Source organism: Phascolarctos cinereus, unplaced genomic scaffold (assembly GCF_003287225.1).
Source record: "Phascolarctos cinereus isolate Bilbo 61053 unplaced genomic scaffold, phaCin_HiC Scaffold_1;HRSCAF=81, whole genome shotgun sequence".
NCBI lineage: Eukaryota > Metazoa > Chordata > Mammalia > Diprotodontia > Phascolarctidae > Phascolarctos > Phascolarctos cinereus.
In genome coordinates this window covers 280,979,268-281,005,126 of record NW_027555514.1, presented here as the reverse complement: position 1 = coordinate 281,005,126, position 25,859 = coordinate 280,979,268, and the positions used below count along the sequence as shown (strand labels likewise).

The following is a 25,859-nucleotide window of genomic DNA, read 5'->3' as shown; positions in this document are numbered from 1 at the left end:
CCAGCTGTTAGGGGCTGATTCCTAGGGCCCGGCTGCTGGGGAGCTGTCCAGCTGGAGAGGCACGGGTAGGGGAGTGGGTGGGCAGGCTCTCTCTCTGGTGGGGCGCGGAGAGGGCACGCGCGCGCGTGGGCGCGCTCCAGCTCGCGCGGGGGGTGGGGTGGGGGGACGCTGCGCTACCTCGGGCCGGCCGGCGGGGCGCTAAGTTCCCCGCCAGCTGTTGCATGCACCGGCCCCGGGAGCCAGAGCTGTCGCCTGGGCCCTCCCGTATTCCCCGCGGGCCTTGGAGACCCTCCCCCCTACTGCCCCAGGTGAGCCGGCGTGGGGGAAAGGAGTTGATGGGAGGGGGTGGAAATGGTGGGTGGAGGGGGTTGGACAGTGACCCGGGCCCCATCGGAAGGGCGCCTATTCAGTGCCCGCCTGGCCCCTGGGGCCAGGCCTCCCTCCTGGCTCTGCGGCTGCGGCGGGAGCCCTGGTTCCCCCTTCCCCCCTCCCAATGCTGGCGGGGGGTGCGGGGCACGTGGGGGGGCAGGTGCGGGCAGCGCGGGGGGGCGCCTCCTGCCGCCGGGCCCAGGGCTTGCATAGCTAGGAGAAGGGGTTGGTGGTGGTGGGGTGGGGGGGACGATTTCGAGAGAAGACAGAAGGGCCGACAGCCTAGCACCAAGGCAGACAGACACACAGAGAACCTGCAGCCACGGGCCAGACAGACAGACAGACAGACGGCCAGACTGCCGGCAGACTGGCCGGCCAGCAGCCCCGGCTAGCTCACAGATCCAGCCCCCTCGGCGGCCACTGGCTCGGGAAGGAGGAGGAGGAGAAGGAGGAGGAGGAGAGGTGGCGGCGGGGTGGTGTCTGCACGCGCTCTCAGACACACACACACACATACTGACACACACATACACACACTGGTTCAGACACAGACACACACACGCACTAGCGCACACTCACGCCTGTACACCAGCGTGCACACTCACAGACACCCATACCCAAACACTGGCAGGCACACAGTCCTCTCTCCTTTCTCTTCTCTTTTCTCCTCTCTCCTTTCTCTTCTCTTTTCTCCTCTCTCCCCTCTTGTCTCTTTCCTCTCTCCCCTCTTTCTCTCTTCCTCGGAGGCGGGCAGGCAGCAGCCTTCTCCCCTCCCCCCCTTTCCTCTGCTGGAATTCCATCCGGATCAGCAGGTAAGTGGATCCCTCCAGATCCCAGATTGCCTCTGGGATGCTGGCTCTAACAGCACCCCAAATTGGGAAGGGATAGGAAGCCCCTGGGAGGCTGTGACTGGAGCTAGAGGCTCTTTCTAGGGCCCTCACCTCGGGTGTGTATGTGTGTGTGTGTGTGTGTGCTCGTGTGTGTGTGGGGAGAGAGTTGGAATAGGGAGCTAGGAAAGGGGGGGGAATCGGTGGAAGGGGAAGTGGGGGGACAACATCTCTTTGATATTGGGAACCTGGAAATTCCCAAGCGGGTAAAGAAGCTGCCTTGGATTTATGGATGGATGAGAACAAGCTGGAAATAGCTGAGATGAATGTTATATATGAATTTATATATTTTTGGGGTGCAAGGGGGGGGTGCGAGAAGGCAATAGCATGAGATTGTCCAAAGGCTGTCCATCCAATACTCCCCGCGCCAAACAAGCTGCCTTTCTGTCTCCTCCACCAACTCCCAGATCTTTGCAAACTTTGGGGGATCCTGAGAATTGGGGGGTGGGTGCCTGAGGGGAGGAAAGGAGGTTGATGTGACCATCCTTCCCAGAGGAGGGAAACAAGTATGGGAATAGGGGATAGTGATGCTTTTGGAGACATGCCCAGGAGTCCTTTGGGACCCTTAAGGAGTCTTGAGTGGGGGTAGGGTCAAGATTGGGGAATGGGATGAAGGAGCGGGAGGGGGTTGTCCATATTGGGGGTGGGGCCTGGGGCTGGAGGAGGGTACCAGGCTGGGGATTTGCAGCCCTCCTCTCCCATGTGGGAAGTCAGGGGCCAAAGAGATGATCCATAGACTGCCGCAGCCAGAAGGGCCCTAGGATCCTTCCTTGTCTTCCAGGGGCTTGGGGGTGGCCATGTGGCATGTGTGTCCGGTGTGTTCCTGCGCATGCCTGGGCACATGGGCCCTGCTGGAGGTGTCTCGGGGGGGTGGGTTATTCTTTCTCTGTGGGCAGGGTGCAAGGTGCATGCCTGCTGTGTGTGTGCCAGGCATGTGGGACGGCTCCTCCTGGAGAGGGTGAGGGGCCCTGCTTTATGCTGTGGAGCCTCTGTGTGTTTGTTGAGGGGGGGAGGAGGAAGGATGGGCTATGATACCTTGGAATGTACTGTGTTCGTGGCCTGAGGAGCAGGTGAGAGCAGCCCTGGGCAGGGCAGGAGAGCTGTCCCGGGGTGTGGGGCTGAACAGGATGCTCTGCAGTGATACGCTCTCTGCCATCTTTCCTCTCACCCTTTCCCCTTCTCTGCCAGCAGACACAGCCCTCTCTGCACTTGCTTGCCTCTCCCTCTCCCTCTTTATCCCTCAGATCTCTTACCCTCTCCCCTTCCCTTCTTCCTTTTTCTTTTCTCCCTCCCCTTTACCTTTCTTCACTCCTTCCTCTTCTCTTCTTCTTCCCTCTTTTATCTCTTTCCTTCTCTTAGCCTTCCTTCTCCTTTCCCCATCTCCCTTCTTCTCCTTTCCTATCTCTTCACCCCCCTTCCTTCCCCTCCTTCTCCCTTTCCTTCTTCCCTCCCTCGTCTATCCTTACCAATTTCTTCTACTTCCTCTTTTTCTCTTCTTTCCCTCTCTTTCTGCCCCCTTTTCCTTTCTTCCACGCCTTCTCTTCCTCCCTCTTCTTTCCCCCTCTCCTCCTATCTTTTCTAATACCTTTTCTCCCATTCTCTTTCCCTTCTCTTTCTTCTCCTCTCCCTATCATCCCCTCCATTTTTCCCTCTTCTTGTCCCTTTTCTATTCCTTTCCCTGCCTCTCTCCTCACCATCTCTCTTCCCTCCTATGCTATGTCCTTTCCTTTTTTCTGCCTTCCCTGTCCCCTCTCCTCCTTTACCCCCTTCTCTCATCTTCTTTCTAGCTCTCTCTCCTCTCATCTGTCTACCCAGTTTTCTCTAGACTGTTCCCTACCCCTTGAAGAGCCAGTCCCCAGCTCCCTGCCCCGACAATCTCCTTCCCTATCCCTGGGATCTGTGGATCCCCAAAGAGCCATGGGTATCAGACATGTGTGGGCCAGCCATAGCTGATGGAGGGTAGGTGGGCGGGTGTGGCTGCCTGTCTCTATAACATGTTTATGTTTTAATAAGCTTAGCTCCCCTTGGCAGAGGTTTTCTGGGGGCCTTTTGCCCATAGGGGCATGTATGTGTGTGATTGTGTATTCCTTCCTGTGCTCCCCAATGTGGGTATGAGGGGGGCAGGAGGAGTGTCTGTGTGTTGTAGATAGGAAGGTCTTCTTGTTTATGTATGCCCATGGGTCAGGCTGGGGTGTTGGTGTGCAGACTTCTGCTCAGACAACTTGGACACTTTCAGCATCTTGTCATCCTGGAGGAAAGTCCTAGGATCAGAGATTCAGAGCTGGCAAAAAAGTTAGTGCATCCAGCCCAATTCCTTTAGTTGACGGTTTAGGCAACTGAGGTCTGGAAAAGAGAAATGATTTGCCTAAGATCATATAGGCAGACAAGGAGAGCTGAGACTCACAATCAGGTCCCCTGGCTCCAAATCCTGTCCTTTCTCAGTATATTGATACATTTCCTAGCCAAGCATACATGGGCACACCTGTACACACCAGCAGTCATGTCCTCATGTGTGCACATGCATGTGTGTGTATGTGTTACCTGGGCAATGTGGACGTGGCTCTGTTCTCAGTTTGTGCATGACAATGCCTGCCTTGGCTCCCCTGTGTCTCAATAGTGTCAAAGATGTGTATGTTGGAGGGTGGGGAGAGTTGGCCATTGATTCTAGGCTCACAGAATTAGAGCTGCACATGCTCTCTGAAGCCATCTAGTCCCTCATTTTACAGATGGGGAAACTGAAGCCAAGAGAAGTGAGATGACTTACACAAAGTCATACAGATAATAAGGATCCGAACCAGGATTTGAATGTAGAAGCTTTGACTTTAAATCCAGCACCCCTTCCATTATACTGCACTGGATACTATTTGCTTTTGTCCTCCAGTCCTTTGCTTTGAGGAACTGGGCCGAGACAGAAGAGCAGAGAACAGAGAAAAGTGCTGGTCTGAGTTGGTCTGGCCTTCTCCCCAGCTTCTATAGTCCTAGCAAGGTGGCAATGGAGAGCCATAATTCTGGCACATGAGGAAAGAGCAGGGCTACTGCTGGCCCCTGCCTCTGCTCCCCACCACCATCCTTCCTTCCTTCCTTTCTTCATTCACTCACTCATTCATTCATTCATTCATTCATTCATTCATTCATTCATTCATATATACGTACATTCACTCATTCAAGAAGCATTTTTAAAAAGCTTTTACCATGCGCCAGGTGAGGGGGACAAGACAAGAATGATTTTAGTGGCCAGACAAATGGATCTGAGTCAGGAAAACCCGAGTTCAAGTTCCCCAGCTGATAATACAGGCTGTGTGATTCTAAGTAAGTCATTTAAACTCTAGTGCCTTAGCCAAATTCCTAAGACTCTAAGGTTCAGAATTGCTGCTCATATACAGTGGTAGAGGGAGATTCCTTGTCAAGGGTTCCTTAAACCAAAGAGATCCCTGCTCTGGACTCCTTCCCCCCTGCCCCCCAAAAGATACGAGGTCTCAGACTGATCTTGGAACCCGTGGGTTTGAGGGGGCACACTTGGGCTAGACTAAGTTCCGGACAGGATGCATCTATGCAAGGATAAATCTTGCTTAACTTGTGCTTTCTTGTGGTTGAGACTTCATAGCTGGCTGTGGAGGTTAGTGGGACTTCAATTTTACCTTCACCCTCTGTCTGTGACCTCCACATGGGTCCCCTGTGTGCTTCTATGTATGACTATCCCAGGGTTGGGGCCGCAAATGAGATAGGGTGTAGGGGTTACTAGCATCTGGCTCTCAGACTTGCCAAAACTCAGATTCAGAAAGGAGCTCAGCCACCGTGCCATCCAGAGAATCTCCACTCCCTTTCACTTGACAGGTGGCCGTATAACTTCTGCTCACGTATCCCCCAACGGGGAGAAACCCATTCCCTCCCTCTCTGCTTTGGGACAGCTCTCATTGTCAGGATGTTTTTTCCTTGTGTCAGTCAGAAAGATGCCTCTTTGTAGCTACCTCTCCTCTCTTCTACCCTTACATCAGTCCCAGTCTGCCCTTTGGAGCCAGGCTAGAACAAGAATAATTCTTCCTCACAAGATAGCTTGAGCTTCTCCTTTGCCCTGCTGGTTTTTCCCAGGACACTTCTGGGAACTTCCTCAGGACTGAGATCCTGTGTTTGGTGCCTACTCAGGTAGGGATGTTTATTCGATCTCACCCCGCCCCCCATCTCTTCCCTCCTTTCTCCCAGCCAAGCCAGGCCAAGAAAGCTGTCTCAAGCCTCCCTTTTGCCACTGCTCCTGGTGACCCACTCGAGTCTGGACCTCACCTTGGGATTAGACACATGGTCCCACTGACTCTTGGGGGGTTGGAGGTGGAAGGGACCTAGATTTCTTGACCCCAGATTATCAGAAGTTTGGCGAGGAGGTGGCCTTGACCCCTTAGGTCTCAGGCACTGTCTGAGAGAAAGTTCTCGCCCTGCTCTGTGGGAGGAAGTGAAGGAGACAGAAATGACTGTGTGAGTGGGCCTGTTCAGAAGGTGGAGGTTTCTTCCTTCTTACCTTTTCTTCCAGCCTTCTTGTGTTGGATTGTGGGAGCCTAAGTTTGAGCCAGAAGGCACCAGAAAGGCCATCTGGCCCAGCTCCCTTATTTTACAGAGTGACTTGCATGGGGTTTCCCAGGCAGTGAGTAGCAGGGCTAGGATTCAAACTCAGGTCCTCCTGAGCTCCCATCAGCTCTATTTCTACTGAACCTCTTTGGTCCACAAGGAGGACCCACAAGGCCCTCCTAGGCTGCCAGATATATCATCAAAAACCAAGGTCTGGAGAATAGCAATCGTTACATCATCTCATTTGCTTCTGTCTTCCTCATACTCTATCTCCAGTCTCCCCTCTGTGCCTCCCAGATTGAGGCAGCGTGGGGTGCCATGCAGAGAGTGCTGTACTTGGAGTCAGGAAGCCCTAACTTCAAATCTGACCTCTTGCACTAATACCACCTGTGTGACCCCTGAGGAAGCCCCTTGATAAGCCCCCCCGACTGGATTTCCTTCTCTGTAAATTGAGCCTTACCTCTAAGGCAGAGTGCAACCCAAATCAGATTAACATGTAATTGGGAAATGTTTAACAAAATAAATAAAAGTACAATACAACATAGCTAATGTTAATTGGTGGTATTGTGAGTCAATATGCAGCCCGTGGGGATGTTTCTATTTGAGTTGGACACTGCTGCTCTAACATCCGTTTCCAGTTCAAACAGATCATCAGGGTGGATTCTTTGCCTTTGAACTTGCCCCCGATGCCTAGAAGGCTCTCCCGCCTCCTTTCTGCCTCGAAGAATCCATGACTTCCTTCAAGATTTGGCCCACGGGTCACCTTTTTCTCCATGTTGCCTTCCCTGTTCCTTGAAGGCTGGGGCTGGCTGTCCCTACTTTTTCTATGTATTTCTAGCACTGAACATGTGGTAATTGATTAACAAATGTTTGTTGACTGACTGATCAATCCTTAAAACAGCTAGGAATGCACCTGGGCAGGGATTATTCATCCCATTGTATAGACAAGGAGATTGAGGTTTACAAAGTCATGTACCTCTGGTCCAGAGATACGTGAATGGGAAGAGTGGGAGTCAGGACTGGAACTCACATCTCCTTCTCATTTGAGGGTTTTTCTGCTACCTTGCGTTTCCAACTTCATCTCTCTGACTCTGCTGGCTCCCTGTAATCCTTGGCAGGCTACATGGACATCTTGGGGTCCCGTCTGCTTCATGCCTTGCTATGTTTAGAGGAAGGGAGAAGTGTGGTGGGGGGAGGGAGAGAACTTTCCTCTTTGGCTTCTAGTGATGGCTTCTAGGGGAAGGAAGGAAGGAAAGGAAAGGAAGAAAGGAAGGAAGAAAGGATGGAAGGATGGATAGTGTACCCAAAGCCATCAGGGACATTGGCCCAAATTCCTGCCTCAGTTGGACCCAAGGGGAGGAGACCTTGCCAAGAAGGGTCTGGCTTAGCCACCCCTATTCTGAAGCCCAAGGACTGAGGCTAGGTGATGCTGCTACTGCTGCTGCTGCTGGTGGTGGTGGGACAGTGAGAATGTTCTAATGGAACAGGACTTGGGAGAAGGTAGTGTGGTACATTGTAGAGAACTCTGCCTCTTGAATTAGAGAGCCATGATTCAAATTCCATACTATCTGTGTGTGACCTTGGGTAAGTAACTTGACTTCCATGGGACTCAGTTTCCTAATCTGTAAAAAGAAGGGGGTTGGGCTAGATAACTTATTAAGACCCTTCTAGTCATGGTCCTGGGTACTATAATCCTGGGTGGATGATTATCTGTGTGACCCAGACTTGGTAAGTCACCTAACCTATCTAGGCCTCAGTTTCCCTATCTGTAAAATGGGGTTAAGAATTTCTACCCATCTCATTTATGTATTTACTCCATTCATTCACTAGTTCATTCTTCCAACAAAACTCTTCCTGAGCACCTCTACCAATCAGTCTATCAACAAACATTTACTAAGTGCTCACTTCATACCTGGCACAGGGCTAGTTGGAGACTGAAAAGAAGTCTCTGCTTTCTTGGGAGTTTATATTCTATTAGGGAGATTGATATTGACACTAAAGTGTTACATAAGGGAAAATGTGGTAAGGACCTTAAGAAAGGTATAAACAGAAAATGAGGGGAACTCTGAGAATGGAGAGGTGACTTCCACTTGGGGGAATGAAGGAGGACATCCCAGAGAAAGTGTCAAGCTAGCAGGGCCTTGAAGGATGAGTAGAATTTCTTTTAAAAAGGTGAATTTGTGTCTTCAAAGCAAAACAAAACAAAAACACACAGTCATTTCTTGATACGTAAAACAAAACAGTTAAATCAAGTTGACTCACAAAGTGAATGCATCTGACCACATGAAGAACATTTTGTGAATAGGTAGTATTCAACAAGTGGAGATGGGAGGAGGGCATTCTGTGCAGAGGGAACAGTGTGAGTAAAGGTGCAGAGGTGGGAAAATGATGGGAAAATGACAACTTTTGACTAGAACAGTTTGAATAGAATGCAGAGCATGTGAAAGGGAGGAGCATAAGAGAAGTCCATGAAAGTAGGATGAAGCCAGGTTGTGAGTGCCAGGCTGAGGAATTTTTTCATATCCTATAGGCAACAGGCAGTGACTGAAGGTCTTTGATCAGGGGAGTAACAGGACCTACATTTACGTGTAGAAAATTACCCACAATGGATTAGAAAGGGGGTGAGGGAGAGGCAGGAGTCAGGGTGGCTACATGGGAGGCTGCTTGGACTTGTGAGGGGGATGGGGGTGAAAAGGAGGATGGGCCAGGATAGGCACAAGAGACATTTTGGAGAAAAATAGGATCCTTGGAAGGAAAGAGAACTGGCCAGGTCCAGCCTTCCCTGGGGTCCTCCTTCCTCTTCTGTATCATCTCTACTCTGCATTCCTTGGGTTGGTCATCTCCCTCAGCTATTGGGGGTTCTCCTTTTCCCATCTCCCTAGTACTGACACCAGCCCTTGCCTAGCTTCCCTGCCCTGCCCCCACTTCTTCCCTTTGGTCATTGAGATAGGGCTTGGATGTCTAAAAAGGCTTTACTGAGGCAGTGTAGCACCATGGAGAGAGCTGGCTTCAAGTCCTGTCTCTGACACAGTGACTGTGTCACCTTAGACAAGCCACATAACCTCTCAATGCTCCAGACAATTCTTGGGATGCCAAGGTTCACAGAAGGCACTGACCAGCATTGGTAGAAGTATACTCCCTCGACCAGAGCAATCTTATGTCCAATCTCTTCTCTTCTCTTCTTTTCCTTCCTTCCTTCCTTCCTTCCTTCCTTCCTTCCTTCCTTCCTTCCTTCCTTCCTTCCTTCTTCCTTCCTCTCCCTCCCTCCCTCCCTCCCTCCCTTCCTTCCTCCTCTCTCTCTCTCTCTCTCTCTCTCTCTCTCTCTCTCTCTCTCTCTCTCTCTCTGCAGTGAGGTTAAGGGACTTGCCTAAAGTCACACAGCTAGTGAGTATTATATGTCTGAGGCTGGATTTGAACTCAGGTCCTCCTGACTCCAAGGCTGGGGCTCTATCCATTTCACCACCTAGCTGCCCCTTTATGTCCAGTCTCTATCCCTGTCCCTACTGGGGCTTAATGGAGTAAGGTAGCATCAGAATCAGCTTACAAAGCCCAGCCAGAACCCTGATCTTGACATCAGACTTGGAGCTTTGGCTGGTAATAAGAGCTGACACTTGCATAGTACTTTGTGGGCTCAAAAGCACTTTCCCTACAGCATCTCCTTTGAGCCTGACACCCACCCTATGCATTGAATTGAATCAGTCTTAGATGTGAATTTGCGAGGCTCAGATTTGATTTGGAGGGCATACTTACAAGGCCCTGTGCTCAGCACAGGAGATAGCAAAATGAAACAGCCCCTGCCCTCAGGGGGGCTTCCAATCTAGTAGGAGGATGATGGAAAAACATTGGATTTGGAAGCATAGGTCCTGAATTCGGAACCTGATCCTGTTACTTATTAACTGGGTGAGCTGGGAGGGGTCACTTAACCGATTTAGGCCTCAGTTTCCTCACCTATAAAATGAGGGAATTGGATTAGATGACCTTTGAGGTCCCTCCTAGCTCTGACATTCCATGTTCTTGAGCTCCCTCCTGGCTCTGGCATTCTATGTTCTAAGTCTTCTCCTAGTTCTGACTGTTCCATGTGCAAGGTTTCTTTTCAAGTCTGCCACCCCACATTGTAAAGCAGGGGTTCTTTACCTTTGTGTGTGTATGCCACGAACTCCTTTGGCAGTCTGGTAAAACCCAATACAATCATGCTTTATTGCCTATGTTTGTAATGGAAGGAAATGGTAAATTTCAGTTAAAGGTCAGTGAAAATAAAGGTGTAATTTTTCCCCATTAAAGTTCATGGACCCCCTGAAAAAATCTCTCTCTCTCTCTCTCTCTCTCTCTCTCTCTCTCTCTCTCTCTCTCTCTCTTCTCTCAGCTTAAAACCCTCTGTTCTAAAGCCTTTTCTGGCTTGTTCTAATTTCTCTTGTTCTAATCTCCTTCCAACCCCTATCAAGTCATGACAACAAGCATTTATTAATAAAAGCACTGCTTATGGGCCAGACACTGGGCTGATTTTTGCCCCTGAAATAGGCCTGCCCTACAGATAGTTGGGTCCTTCTGGGCTGGCCTTGACTTCAGTCTCATTATTGGGTAGGTGGTGGGGAGAGTGGGAGCTGTCCACTCCTGAGCATTTCCCTCTCTTGAGTTCCCTTTGCTTCAAGCTAAGTGACTCGGTTTCCTTCTCTGTAAGTGAAGGGGCTGGACTTAGTGTTCTAAATCTGTACTCCTCTGATCTTATGAGCCATCTTTCCTTTCCTGAAGAGGATGGAGGAAAGCTGGAGTAGGGCCCAAGGGGATGGGTTTCTTGCCTTTCAGCACCTCTGAGGGAAGCTCTCTCTGAGCCTCAGTTTCCTCCTTTGTAAAATGGCAGGTTGTGATAAGCCCTTCTTACACTAGCAGCCTGTTCTTCTCCAAGGGGTGGCTGAGCAGTGGAGGAGGCAGGACAGAGAGAGCTGTATTTCCCTGGCACCCGCAGAGGTGCGAGGCGACATCCCAGAGCTGCCAGAGACGTGAGCTCTTGATGCCATATGCCACCTGCCCTCCTCCTTCACTGCATGTTAGGGCTTAGTGAGCTTTCAGGGGACACTTTTTCCCTCTATCATACCCCTCGCCCTTTGGAGTCTGGGCCCTTCTATGGCTCTTCCTGCTTTTCATAGCATTTTCCCCCCTACTCCTTATGTCTTATGGAGTAGAGTGAAGTATGTGGTGGTCTTCCCATTTAACAGGGGGAGGAAACAGGCTCAGAGAGAGGAAGGGATTTGCTTAAGCTCAGGTGGTAAGTAGTACCCAGATCAACCCCATCTGCCTTTTACAACCTGTGTGACCTTGGGAAATTCACTTAAACTCTCTGGGCATCAGTTTCCCTATCTGTAAAATGGATGTGGGGGTTGGACTTGATGACTGTGAAGATCACTTCCAGTTCTGGATCTGGGCCCCTGTGATGCCCCCACATCCAGGACTTTGACCTCCTCTCCCTTGAGGGAGTCCTTGACTCCTTCCCTTGCCTCCACTGGCTGCCCCACCAGTGTCTCTCTAACCATTGCCAAGGCTGGCTAAGGGTGGGGGTGGGTCTGAGAGTCCATGATTGGGGCCTGATTCTCCATGATAGGTGGGGGCCCCTTTAGGAGCCATATTAATAGTCCATAAGGTTAACTTAATCTGCAGCTCTCCCACTGTTTCTGCCTGAATTCCCGATTAAATTAACATTCTCCATGGCTCAATTAGCCCCCGAGCAGAGGTGGAGTTATTAATGGGGATATTATCCAGGGCAGCCGAAGGAGTTCCCTCCTCCCTCCATAGGCATGCGCCAAGGAGCAGCTTCCCCTCTTCTCCTTAAGGCCTTGGAGATGCTGGCCTCCCACCCCAGTTCTGATTCGGAGGAGGGAAACTGAGTAAGAGGAGGGCAGTATCTGGAGGTAACATGAGGGCCTTTCTGCCCCGAGACAGGGGGCTGGACCAAATGGCCCTGGAAGGGGGAGTGTTTCTGATGCTGAGATTATTTGGACAAAGTGGGAGTGGATGGACACTGAGCCCTCTGCTCTATCTATACCAAAAGTATCTCTTAGATTCTCACCTTTGTGTTGTGCTTTATGTGATAACCCAGTTTGGATTTTATTCTGCTAGATCGTAAGCTTCATGAAGGCAGGGGCCATGCCTTCCCTAAACTTTGTGTGTCCCTCAGCTTTGAGCACAGTGCTTTACATGTGGTGAATTGAATGGAATCTCTTCCCATCCACCCTTTAAGGCTTAGTTAGCTCAGCTATCTCCTTTCCCAAGGAACTTTCCCTGATTCCCCTTGGTTAGTAATGATATCTCTTTCTCTGGCTAAACAAAGCACTTTTTGGGGGGTAATTCTCAATTGCTGCCCCCCACCCCTGCCCTTTTTGGGTTTCTTCAGTTTTGAGAAACTTCCAGTGGGGAAGTTTTCTCACCTCTTGCAGAACAGCAGCATAACTGCTAATTTATGGCCTTAGAGAGGTGTCTTGGCCACTGGGAGATGAAATCATCTGCCCAGGTTCATAAAGCTGGTAGGTGTCAGAAGTGGGATTTGAACCCTGGCTTTCTGACTCCCAGCTTGGCCTTCTCTAAACTGTGCCAGGCTGCTCCTCCAATAGGTGTGATACGGATCTATAATTTGATTACTATAGGAGACTCCGAGTGGGGAAAGCCTCTGTACTGATGGAAATCCAGCAGCTAGCACAGTGCCTGGCAATAGTGGGCACCAAATAAGTGCTTGTTGGTTAGCTCATTGCATAACTGATTGTGTACATTATATATTATAATTGTCTGTGTTGGTAGACACAGGGGCCACATCTCATTTAAGTTTGGAAACACACTCCCTGCCCTCCAGGGGCTGACACAGTCTTTTGAATACAAGGGACATATACATATACACATACACAGACACAGACACATACACATACACATACACATACACATACACATACACATACACATACACATACACATACACATACACATACATATACACATACATATACATATACACATACATATACATATACATATACATATACATATACATATACATATACATATACATATACATATACACACATATGTATATATGTATATGTATATATATACACACATACACATATATGTAAGTATATTTATCTTAATATGTATTTTTGACTTGTATTTTTTTCAATTGATGGGTCTCAGAAAGACCTACCTCAGCATTTGGGGGTGAGAAAACTAGGCCACTCTGCCATCAGCTGAAATCTACAGGAAATGGAGGGTTCATACGGGGGAATGGGGGACTAGGAGTGGAGAATGTTTATGAGGATTATTGTAGGAGAAAATTTTGGGAAAGTCAGATTCCTACTTTGAATGTCAGGCACAGGAATCTGAACTTCATTTCACGGGTAATAGGGAGCCACTGAAGACTTTTGAGTGCAGGAGTGATGGAACGTCATTTAAGAACAATGATTCTGGTCTCTTGGTTGAAGGATGGATTAGAAAGAAAGAGAAAGGAAGTTAGAATGAATGAATAAAAAACATTTAAGTGTTTGCTATGTGCCAGGCACTGTGCTAAGCACTGAGGATAGAAATATAAAAGTGAGAGAGGGTCTATCCTCCAGGAGTTTACATTTGAATGGGAGAGACAACGTGTATAGAGAGTAGTGGCCTGGGAAGGGTGTTTTTGGTCTGGGAAGTCACAGGGATGAAGAGATAGCTCAGTCCTATTGGTTCTTCTCTTTTCCCTTCATACTAGCTCCCCTTTTCCCATGGGATCTATGAGCATCTCCATATAATTGAACCCCAGATCTATATCTCCAATTCAATCTCTCTCCTGAGCTTCGGTCCCATGTTACCACCTGCCTATTGGACATCTTAAACTGAATGTCCCATGGTCATCTTAAACTCCAAATGTCCAAAGCAGAAGTCATTACCTTCTCCCAAACCTTCCTTTTTTCCAGTGACTGCTGAGGGCACCATTATTCTCCCAGTTACCCAAGCCTGCAATATCAGTATCATCTCAACTTCTCATCTTCACTCCTCATATAGAACCAATTACTAACTTTAGTCATTTCCATTTCTGTAGAATCTCTCAGATCTATCCCCTTCTTTCACTCCACTCATGGTCACCACCTTAGTGCAAGCCCCTATTACCTCTCAATGGGACAATTGGTAGCAATAGGCTTCTAAGTGGTTTCTGCCTCAAGTCTCTCCTAACTTCAACCCATTCTCCATTCAGCTGCCAAGGGGATTTCTCTCATCCTGCCCCTCCCCCTCCCACAATAAAGACTAGTGGTTCATTACTACCTCCTAATAAAGTATCAAGTCCTTGGCTTGACATTTAAAACTTCACCACCTGACCCCTTCCTACTTTCCAGATACTTTGCTCCATTCCATGTAATCTCCAATCTAGTTATAATGGTTTCCTTACTGTTTCCTCACACATGACACTCTATTTATCATCTCTGTGCCTTTGCCTTGGCTGTCCTCCACACCTGTAATGCCTTCCTTACCACCTATGACTCTTAGAAGTCCTGGCTTCCTCCCAGACTCCTTTCTCTCCACTCTACACAATTAAGCTCAAACTACCTTCTGCAGGAGGCCTGTCTCCTTCCCCCCAGCTGCTAGGTCACTTTTCACCTACTCTGTATATCTTCTACACGTCTCGTTTTTAAAAACATGTTGTCTTCTTCAAAAGAAGGTAAGCAGCTTGAGGGCAGGGATGGCCTTTTCTTTTTCTTTGTCTCCCCAGCACGTCGGACAGATCCCAGTGTGTAGCAAACTCCAAATCCCTAGGGTGGTAAGCTATATGCCCTAAGTAACACAGAGGGCTCACCAGTCAGGGTTGTGTGCATCCCAAACCGAGCTCATTCAGTCCTCCTTGCATGTGGTGTGTTTGAGTATGTGCACAAGTCTGCCTGTGTTTGTGGGTGTGTATGTTTCTAAGCAAGTGTTTACTGGAGATGGACCTCTTGGGTGCTCAGACGCAGGTGTGAAATATTTTGGGTGGCAGGGAGATTTGAAGAATATTAGGCTGAAGCATCTGCTGCACTTCCAAAGCCTGTCTGGGGAGGGAAGGCTTGCACATACATGAAGAAGTCAGAGGAAGCTGAAGTCGTCAGCTATGTCCCAGCTGGGGAAGGTCGGATCTGGGAAGGCTTGCTAGAGGAGGTGGGGATGAAGCTGGGCCTTAGAGGCCAAGGAGACAGTAGATAGGCAGAGAAGAGTTGCTGAGGCTTCCAGGCAGGGGAATGGCCTTGAAGAGATGGTAACAAACTTGGGTAAGCAGTTGGGCCAGAACAGAGACTTCCTGGTGGGGATCAGGAGGACAGAAGGCTGGAGCAGTCTTTGGGTGCCTGACTGGGGGAGGGCACCAGCTGAATGCTACCTCTTCCCCCATGCTGGATTCCTCCAAGGTGTGATGTTGTTCCAGGCTCAGTTCATCTGTCTGTCCCTCTCTGGCCCTTCCTGCCTTCCTGTCTCTCTGCCTCTCCATATGTCCATTCCTCCTTTCTGCCTGTCTCAGTCTCTGGGGTGATGGTTATATATGTGTGTTCTTTCTCCCCTCCACTCTCGATTCCCATCTTCCTTCCCTCTCTCCTCCTGCCTGTCCTTCCTCTCTCACCCCTCCTGCCCCTCCTCTCTTCTTCTCCTTCACTACTCTCTGCCCCAAATGCCCTCATCTTCTGTCTCCATTCCCTTTATCTTCCTTCAATATCCTTTTCTCTATCAAGTCCTTTCTCTTCTTTTTTCTTCCATTCTCCTCTTCCTCCTTTCCGTCTCCACTCCTTCTTTCCCTCCTCTTCTGTCTTTCCTCTTCTCTCTACCTTTATCTTCTCTTTCATCTTCTTCTTTCCCTCTTTATCCTCCTTTTTACCTCCTTCATCCTCTTCTTTCCTTCTCCCCCTTTTCCCCTCCTCTCTTCTCCTCTATCCCCCTTTACCATCCATTCTTCTTATCATTTCTGTCTTTCCTTCTTTCCTCTTCCTCCACCTCCACTTTCATTTTGCTCTCTCTCTTGGCTCATCTCCATTTCCTTCCTCACTGACACTCTCCTCTTCTCCCCCTCCTTCCCCTCCTTTCTCTTCCTCCTCTTTCTTTCATTATTAATGAATCTTCTGTAATGTTAAAGAGATATTTCATAGAGCCCTGCGTAAGGATGAAGGTGCCCAGCCCTCCAGCAAAAAAATAAGACCAAATGCAGTGATAATATGGGGCAGTGGGGGTAGGTGGAGGTGCAGGTGTTGAGCAGGCAGGGAACTCGTCCAGTTGTGAAGCCATGGGGCTATGTGTGTGTGTGTGTGTGTGTGTGTGTGTGTGTGTGTGAACTTCTGAGGGTGATGTGTGCTGGTCACGAAGAAGAATTAGTACACCCAGGCCATTTCAATGGACCTGTTCATATCATGGACATATGACTAGGGCCCTCTCCCTTACCTCACTCTTTATCACCCTGAATCACAGAATGTTAGAGCTAGAAAGGATCTTTCTGTGTCCTCTGGTCCAATGCCTTCATTTGGCAGAAGAGACTGGGGTCCAGAAAAGGGAGTGACTTGGCTAAGGTCACACAATCTTAGCAGCTGAGGACAAAATTGGTTGTGAGGTATTTCATTCACTAATTCCACAAGTCTCCCATGTATCCAGCCCTATGCTTGGGTCTTTGGAGATGAGAGAAAAGGAATGCTTCGTTGTGGACCTCGAGGGGCTCCCTGTCAAGAAAATTATATATACATACATACACATATATATACGTATATATATATATGTATGTATATATATATATATGTATGTGTGTGTGTGTGTATGTATGTATGTATATATACGCAGAAGGTGGGTTGATGTGGCCTGGATAGATGGGATAAATGGACAAGTGCATATCAAGAGCTCCAGGCCCATTAGAATGTAAGCTTCCTGTGAGTAGGCATTGTTTCATGTTTTGTGCTTGTATCCCCAGGGCCCAGCACAGTGCCTGACACACAGTGGGTGCTTAATAAATACTTGTCAATCTATTGATTTCTGTCTGGGGCAGTGGAAGGTTAGGGCCAGCATCAGGGAGAAAGTGACCTTTGAAATGGGCTTTTGTAAGGTTTAAAACTCCATAAAGATGGGAACAGCTACAGCTTGGGAAGAAGGAAGGGATTAAGAGGAGTTTCAGGGATGGTAGTGTCCTGGACTAAAGCATATGGAGTCTGCATGTGGGGGGAAAAGCAAGGACTGGGGAGCTCTGAGCCCTCACATGGGGTCCTGCGTTCGTGCACAGGGACGTGCAGGGGTGCACACAAATGAGAGGGGAGATGTAAGAGGGAATGTGTATAGTGTAGGCATTCATTCATTCATTCATTCATTCATTCATGCATTCATTCATTCATGCATTCATTCAGCAAGCACTGATTAGTCATTCACTATGTGCAGGGGATATGCTTCATTTAAAAGTATGCTAGGACTAAAAAAAAAATTACCCAATGCCTGCCTTGCTGGTGCTCCTATGCTAATGCCAATTTGTGTGGTGCCATAAGGTTCATGAAGCCCTGGGCTGAAGAGCAGGCCCATGGTATTATCCCCATTTTACAGAACCAAAGATGAAGCTTGAACCCAGATATCCTGACTCCAAGTGCAGATATCTTTGCATTATCTTGGGTTCTGTGCAGCTGCATTCTTGTGTGTATATATGCATACATGCATGTATATATTTGTGTGAATATATGTACATATGTATGTATAGATGTATGTGTAGTGTGTATAGGTGTGGGTATCAGGGTATGTCTGCTGGGGGCAGTGGGAGTGGAGTTAGCATGCACACGGGGATTACTAGGTTGTAGTTTTAGAGCTAGAAGGCACTTTAGAGGCCATCAAAACCAAGCCCCTCATTTTTCAGAAGAGGAAACTGAGGCACAGAGAGGGGAAAAGATTGCCCAGGGTCACTCAGCTGGCTGGTGTTGGAAGCCAATGTTTCTCTTCCTCTTCCTCCTCCCTTCAGCCCCCTCAGGTTCATGTTTGGAGGTACCCATGGAGCTGAACGAGGCCCTGTGTCTGTGGCCCCGGGGGGCAGGGGGGTTGCAGATAGGCTCGGGAACAGCAAGTCAGTTCTCCATGAAGGCTTTCATGCACTGAGGGCACCACAGGAGTGCTGCATTACTGTTATTACTATAATCATCATGTTCTCTCAAACAAAGTCCCCCACCCACAGGCCCAGCAACATACCCGCCCCAACTCTGTACCCAGCCCCTGAGTCACTCACTTCCAGGCCAGTGCTGAGGACCTGGGGGCCCACCTCCCTCCCACATGGGAGGCACATGCCTGTGTAACGGCAAATGCCTCCCCACCTCCCCAGTCTCTGCCATGTCCCCCACTGCTAACTGGCTTGAGGGTGCTTTCCTTTGCCCCCTGATCCCCACATTTCTCTGGGAGTTCTGAGGGTCCTAGAGTCTCCTTCCATCCCCCAGGAAGGCATCAGCAGCCCTTCCTTCCTGGTCAACCTCCCTCTCCTCTCTGGCCCCGGTGTTCCAGCTTCCCTCGATCCGTTATGCTTGGCATGCCCCCTCCCCTCCCTCTCCTCACTTGCCCCCAATGCTGTTCTCAGTCAATCCCGTGGCACTCCGGGCCACTGGGGATCATTCCCTGGTTACTAGTGCCCTTTGCATGCAAAGCATCTCACTGTCTCTTGGCCTGGCAAGGGAGGAAGGAGATGGTAGTGAAAAGCAGGAGCAGGGTGTTGGCTGGTATGTTCCCCTGCTGTGTGCGATAGGCTGTGTGTGTATGCGTATGTGTGTGCGCGTGTGTGTGTGTGTGCTCGCTGCTTCTTTGGCTGCTGGGCTGCAGTGTGAGCCTGTGGGTGTGTGAGCTTGTGTGTGTGCGTGCGTGCGTGTGTGTGTGTGTGTGTGTGTGTGGTAGGGAGGATGGAGCAGGATGCCATTGGAGGGACAGAGGCGAGCATGGACCAGGAGCAGACGGATGCTGGCAGCCAGCTGTGCCGGGCTGGCTCGGGGAGGCTGGGGCCTAACGTGCAGGTGGAGAATGATTTCCTTGCAAAGTTCCTGGAGAGAGAGGCTGCTGGGTGGAGTGGGGCAGGAGAATGTGCTGGATGGTGGGGGGGGTGTCTGTGTCAGAGCCTTTCTACCTGTGGGCTTGGGCAGGTGTGCATGTGTTTGGGGCAGGTGGGTGTCTATGTGGAAGCAATGCGTGTCACTTTTGGGTTTGTGCATGCACTGAAGTCTGTTAACGTGTGTGTGCACACACTTGCATATAGAAAAGACTGTGTACCTGTATGCAGGTATGTGCACACATTGAAGTGTGCATGGAGGAATGTGTGCCTGTGTTAAGGTGTGTGCATGTAATAGAGGATGTGCATGTTAAAGTATGTATCTATGTATAGGAGCATGCATCTTGTATCGTGTGTCTGTTTCTGTGCCTGTCTTTGTGGATATCCATGCTGGACTGCTTGTGTGTGTGTGTGTGTGTGTGTGTGTGTGTGTGTGTGTGTGTATGTGTATGTGTGTCGGTGCCCTGAGGCACTCTCCCTCACCAGTCACGGTGTTGGTCAGTAGGCTAGCGTGTAGGTGTGCTGTGTCTCCAGGGACAGCGGCTCCCAAACTCTCTCCTCAGTTGGGGAGCTCACTCACTGTGAGGGAGGAGGGAAGGGGTATGCTGAGGATCTGCCAGGGTGATGCTGGGGGTGGGGTACACATGATTGTGAATGATGGAGAAGGATCTGAAGTGTGACAGCTTGTGCCTGGATCCCTTGGAGCGGGGAGGGGGGGAGTGGAGAGGGAAGCTAGAAGCTTTGTGGACTCCATCTGGGACTGTTGGAGAGTGGGGACTGGGTGGTGTCTTGGGGGATAGAAGAGAGGAAATGTGTGTGTGTGTGTGTGTGTGTGTGTGTGTAAAACACAGATGGGGAAGATGCAGGAAGGGTGCACGTAGAGGCCTGGGGGCAAGTTATAAGTTTGTATATGTGTGGTCTCTGGGTGCTGCTTCCTCATGGAAGTGTTCGTGAGAAGTTCTGGCAGGAATCTGAGTAAGAGAGTGGGCATCTGTGTATGCCCATGTATGTCTGTGCAGGCTGGACAAGGAGGGGCCCTGCAGGGAGGGCTGAGGGCAGGTTAGAAAGATTGTTGGGTGTTAGTGTCTGGTGTGAGGGTGACTAGAGGTGAGGAACAGAGACTGTTGCTGGTGGTGAGTGTGTGTGTGTGTGTGTGTGAGAGAGAGAGAGAGAGAGAGAAAGGTTTCAGTGCACATATGTAGATATGTGTGTATATCTATCTATATTCCCATCTTCTTTCCTCTGTGCCCACAGCTGGGCATTCCCTAGGTCTCTGGTGCTTTTATCCTCATCAGTAATGAAATGTGAACTTGGCTTCCAGGGCACTGTGTCAGCTCAGACGAGTTGTGTCTTGGCCTTGGTGCTGGGGGGCTGTTTATGCCTCCTTTATTCTGGAGATAAATTTCCGAAGGTCTGTCCTTCTCTTCCTCCTCCATTAGATCTCTTGGTGACATGGACATCTCCAAAGGGCACCCCCAGGGATTAGCAGCTGGCCTGGGCCGGGGCTCTGCTCCCTTCCCCTGCTCCAAAATCCAGGCCCAGCTCTCTCTGCTTCTCCTTTCCTCTTCTCCCCCCCCCCATTTCTGTCTCTCTGCCTTCATCTCTTCCCCAACTCTCCCTTTGCCTCTCTCTTCTTTCCCCCTATATTTCTCTCCCTTTCTTCTCTTCCATTTCTCTATCCTGCTTTTCCCTTTCCTCCATATTTCCCCCACCTCTGCCTTTCCCTCCTTTTATCTCTTCTCCATCTCTTTCCCCCTCTTTCTCCCTCTCTTCCTCTCTCTTTATTATTCCCTGTCTCCATCTGTTCTTTCTTTCCATCTGTCTCCTCCTTCTCTCTCCCTCTCCCTCTGCCTCTCCGCCCTCTCCCTCCTCTCCCCCACTCCCCTCTCCCTCCTCTCTCTCCCCTCTCTTTTCTCCTCCTCCTCCTCCTCCTCCTCCTCCTCCTCCTCCTCCTTCTCCTCCTCCTCCTCCTCCTCCTCCTCCTCCTTCTTCTTCTTCTTCTTCTTCTTCTTCTCTCTCTCTCTCTCTCTCTCTCTCTCTCTCTCTCTCTCTCTCTCTCTCTCTTTCTCTCTCTCTCTTCCTCCCTCCCCACCACCTCTTTATCTCTTTTCCTCCCTTCATCTCTTCTGATCTCTCTCTTCCTTCCCCTCCCTTCATCCCTCTCCTATCTCTCTTCACTCTCCCTCTCACCCTCCCTCCATCTCTCTATCTCCTCCCCCCTTGCTAGCCCCCCCCCACATGGATATTCATTTGTGGTATATTCCGTTGCCATTGGAAACCTAAGAAAGAAGTGAGTGTACCCTTCAAGACTCCAGCATCTCCCTCCCCCCTCCCTTCTCCTCTCCCTCTCCCCCACCTCCCCCACCCCTTCCCTCACAGAAGGAGAAGACTTGGGTGAGGGAGCCCTCGCCTCTCTGTTGGAACAAGGCTGGGACATTGGCCAGGAACGCTGCTGCCGCCTAGACGTGGAGGCCCAGAGCAGAGACGAGAATCTCTATCCATCCTTCCTTCCTTCTGTCCTTCCATCTTTCCCTCCCTTCCAGACTGTCCTGCTCACTCTGAAACCTGGGATCCCTGTGCTTGGGGGTAAGGAGCTTGGGGGAGGGAGGCTGTCCTTTTTCAGAGGTTTGTGGGCGTGTGTATGTGCGTGTGGTGTGTTAATGTTCCAGGGCGTCTGCCTGTCTTTGCTGTGTCCACATGTGTGTGTATCCATGTGCCTCTGTGTGTGTGAGTTGTCTGCTCGTGTCCACAAGTATGTACGTGTCTGTTTCTTTCTGCATGTGGCTTGTGCCTATGTGTGGCTGTATCTTGTGTGTATTTGTGCATCTGTTTTTCTGTGTTGCATTATTTGTATCTCCATGTGCCCATGTGCACGTGTTTCTGTGTGTGTCCAGTTTGCGTGTCTTCATGTGCATCTTCAGCCCTCTCTACCTGTGTGTGTATGTATATGTGTGTTTGTGCCCACGTACCTCCGTGTGGGTGGATACATCAGTAGGGGGATATCTCACCCGTGCCTGGGACCCTTGCTTGCCAGGGGGATATGTTGCCCAGAGAAAACACGATTCCACCTCCTCACCTGGGTGCCGAGCTTGAACCCAGGGATGGGAAGGCTCTCAGGACCTCCCTTCAATCTCATTTGTAGTTTTCTCTGTGTGAGGGTTGGGGGTAAATGAAGCAATGACTGAGGCCTTGGGTGATGCTAGGGGAGTCCCAGCCTGCCTCCTTCTGGCCTCGACCCTGTGGGTGGGGTTTGCCAGGAGGGGAGGCCAGACCCTATCCCCTTGCTTCCCCAGAACTCCCCAGGGTCTGCCACAGAGGGCTTCTGGGTGGTATCTGGGCCAGGCTGGGAGAGGAAACAATGGAGGGAGATGGGGCAGCCAAGCTGAGGGAAATCTGCTTAAGGCCGGTGGGGAGCTGGGTCTCAGGGCTCCAAAGCAGGGGGGAAAAGAAGCTGGGCTGGCCCCTGCAGCCTCCATGCTGGAGCCATTCTGATAGTCCCTTCCTCTCTGATCTGAATACCTCAGGGTTGCTAGGGAACAACAGGGGATTCCCTCCTTTCCCTCCCCCAGAAGAACTGGAGCAATGAGGGGCGAAGTCAGTTAGAAGGCTGGGGAAGACCCTGCGCGGAAGATAGTAAAGATCCCTCCCTCCCCCCAGCATCGCCCCAGGCAGGGCCGGCTCAGCAGGACCAGGCGTAGATGCTTTCTCTCACCATAGCTGTTGCTGGTCCCCACGTGGAGGGAGATGAGGTCTCCGTGCTGGTGGTTACCATGGGAGGGAGATGTTGCTGTCCTACAGAAGGGGTTTCGGGCAGCGTCACTGGGAGGGGGATTGTGGTACTCGGCGCTGCGCTGGCAGCTGCTTCGTTGGTGGAGATCAGTGTCTCCGCTACAATGTTTGTGGTCATTGGCAGAAAGGAATGTGGTCTCCGTGGTGGCATTTGCCATCGGGAGGGAGATTGCAGTCCCTGGGGAGTGTTGGTGGTTACCAGAAGGAAAGAGATATTATCCCGGGCAGAGTGTGTGTGGTTAAGATGAGGGCCAGACACGGTGAGGCTGTTTCTTTCCTTTCTCCACTGCCCTTCATTGCTGATGCTTCCAGTTCTGGGGGTGAGTCAGGATGGGTCCTAAGCCTCCCTCCCTCATCTGTCCATTCCTTGTTAAAACTATTGTCTTCCCCATCCTGCCAGGCCAGCCCCTTACCCCCTCTATTGCAGCCTGTCCTCTGGGGGGATGCTCTCCTCCTCAAATTCATAGGATCTTAGTTTTTGGTTAGAAGGGTCCATTAGAGGTTATTGAGTCCAACCTCCTCATTTTACAGACGAGGAAACTGAAGCCCAGCGGGATTAAGTAAAACTCACTTAAAGTCACATCGTAGGCAGAGGTAGGATTTGAACTCAGGTCCTTTGACTCCAAATCCATCATACCCTGCCCCTCCCCCCCATGCCATGTTCTCCTTTCTCACTTCCTATTTCCACTGGGTGGCCTTCTCCCAAAGGACCTTCTCTGTGACCATAGGAGGGAGGGAGATCCCACCCTAACTTAACAACTCTGTCTCCCAACATTCTGCACTAAAACCAGACCAGTCTCCTCACTGGCATCCCTCCCTCCCCTCTATCTCTGCCCATCATTCCCCCAGTAATAACAATAATAATAGTTCACTTTTGTATTGTTCTCTGAGGTTTGCAAAGCCCTTTATAATTTTTTTTTTACAATCTGTATATTATCTCTTGATTTTTTGAACATATCTTTGGGGGTAGGTGCTGTTATTATTCCATTTCATAGCTGAGGAAACTGAGTCCCAGAGAGGTTAAGGATCACACAGCTAAGTGTAAACAGGAATATATCAGAGAGAGCACTGGTTTTCTCCCACCAAACAGTTGTGTTACCTGAGGGTAGGTGGCTCCCCCTCCACTGGGCCTCAGTTTCCCAGTCTACCCCCCATCCTTTGAGTTGTAATGCATAACAGATGATGAAGTCCTATGTACAGACCTTTAAAGCTTACCAAAAGCATCATCCATCAGTCAGTCAATCAGGTAACATTTATAGTTGTTCATGTTTGTGCCTTATTCTCATGGTATGCCACAGGGCTATGAGCAGAATTTAAGGTATTTGAGGTGGGGGGAGGGGGGAGTGTCTTCATGTGGATTCTGCCTCCCTAGTGCCTCACATGATGCCCTGAATACAACAGGCACTTACTAAATGCTTACTGAGCGATTATGAGGATAGGGAGTATGTCCTAACTCAGTTCTGCATTTTTTTTCTAGTACCTAGCACAGGGTTCTGAAGGAAATCAATCAACCAATGAATATGCATTTATAATGCACCTTCTCTGCTCAGTGTGAGATACAAAGACAAATAAAAGTTTCGGCCCTCAGGGAAGGAACTTACACTTCAGAGGCACCTCCTCCAGAGAGGCAGTTTGCAACCCATCTGTGCCTGCCTTTCCTGGGCAACCCTTAGCAATCCATCAACAAGCATTTATTAAGCACCTACTACACACACAAAAACCATTTATAAAGCACCTACTATGTGTTGGTCACTAGGCTAGAAGCCGAGGAGGCAAAGACAAAAATGAAATAGTCCTTGCCCTCAAGGGGCTTCCTTTCTATCTCAGATTCTGGGCAAGGGCCTGGGGGAGGGGCAGGGATTATGATTCCCATTTGACAGATTGGAAAACTGAGATTCCTTGAAGTTATAGTAAAATCCCTTTTGAGTATTTTGTACCAGGCTTTTGGGGTGGAGATGCTTTGGATGAGATGGCTTCTGAAGTCCTTCCTCACTACAGAGTTCTGTGATTCTGTAAGCCGTCCCAGGTCATTTGGCCAGTGAGGGACAGAGCTGGGACTGGAACTCAGACCTGAATTCTACGGTTGGGCTCGTTGTGCTACATGACATATAACCTTGTCGGGTGCTCACGTCCTATTGTGAGAGGCATGTGGTGCAGAGAAAAAGGTGTTGCGTTTGGAGACGGAGGACCCGGGTTCAAATCCTGACTTCAACTCACTATACAAGTAGACTTGGATAAGTCACCTCCCCTCTCAGTTTCCTCAACTGTAAAATTAAGGGGCTGGACTCCAGGACCTATAGGTTCTTCCAGCTCTAGATCGGGATGGTGGAGGATCTTGTGACCTTCTGACTTCATTTCTCTGGGCCTCAGTTTCCTCCTCTGTAAAATGAGAGAATTGGTTGGACTCGATGGCTTCTAAGATCCTTTTGGTATCTAAAGCTATGGTTCTCTTGCCTTCCCCATGGGGCTGGGGCTCCTCCAAAGGTGCTCTGCATGTACTTGTTGAATGAATAGGACCCAGAAGGAGTGACGTTGGATTCCACCTGAGAGCTCTTACCCTGTTCTGCCCCAAACTGGTCAACTCTTCCTGTGTTTTAAGCATAAAAGCAGGGCAGCATAATGGGGCAGGGGCACTGCATTTGGAGCCTGAAGATCTGGGCTTGAATCCTGGCTCTGCTACTCACTAGCTGTGTGATCTCAGGCAAGTCACTGCCTCTCTGGGTCTCAGTTTACCTGTCTGCAAAATGACCAGGAGAAGTAGATGAATAAGATACTCTCTCAGGTCCCTTCCAGCCCTGACATTTTCTGATATTGTTGATGATGGGCACATTTCATGAGCATCCCCAGCAGAGCCTGGTGTTAGGCACACAGAATGGATGGGGGTAAAGAGGATTTTTGTTTTTGTTGTTGAGTTGTTCCAGCTGTGTCTGTCTTTTCATGACCCCGTTTGGGGTTTTCTTGGCAAAGATACTGGAATGATTTGCCATTTCCTTCTCCATCTCATTTTACAGATGGGGAAACTGAGGCAAACAGGGTGAAGTGACTTGCCTAGGGTCACACAGCCAGTAACTGTCTGAGGCTGGATTTGAACTCAGGTCCTTCTGACTCCAGTCCTGGTGCTCTATCCACTACACATACCTATATTTCACTCTTCAAGGGTTTCTAGATTAATAGGACAGAATAGCTGAATTACTGCAGAATCAATGCAAAGGACTTGGAAACATCAAAATTCCACAGTTGTGGGGAAGGAGAGG

The 25,859-nt window shown here is 49.8% G+C and overlaps 1 protein-coding gene across 3 annotated transcripts in view; it reads left to right on the top strand.

Moving 5' to 3' along the window:
* Window positions 1-204: 204 nt before the first annotated feature.
* The window catches only part of ELFN2 (extracellular leucine rich repeat and fibronectin type III domain containing 2), a 90,074-nt gene continuing 64,419 nt past the window's right edge, over window positions 205-25,859 (top strand). Inside the window, exon 1 of one of the 3 annotated variants that reach the window (XM_078147249.1) lies at window positions 205-308. The gene's annotated coding sequence lies outside the window, so the exon portion shown is untranslated. Of the gene's footprint in view, window positions 309-860; window positions 1,179-21,155; window positions 21,403-25,859 lie in introns of those variants that run through there. The other 2 variants (XM_078147252.1, XM_078147248.1) reach the window with 2 other exon arrangements.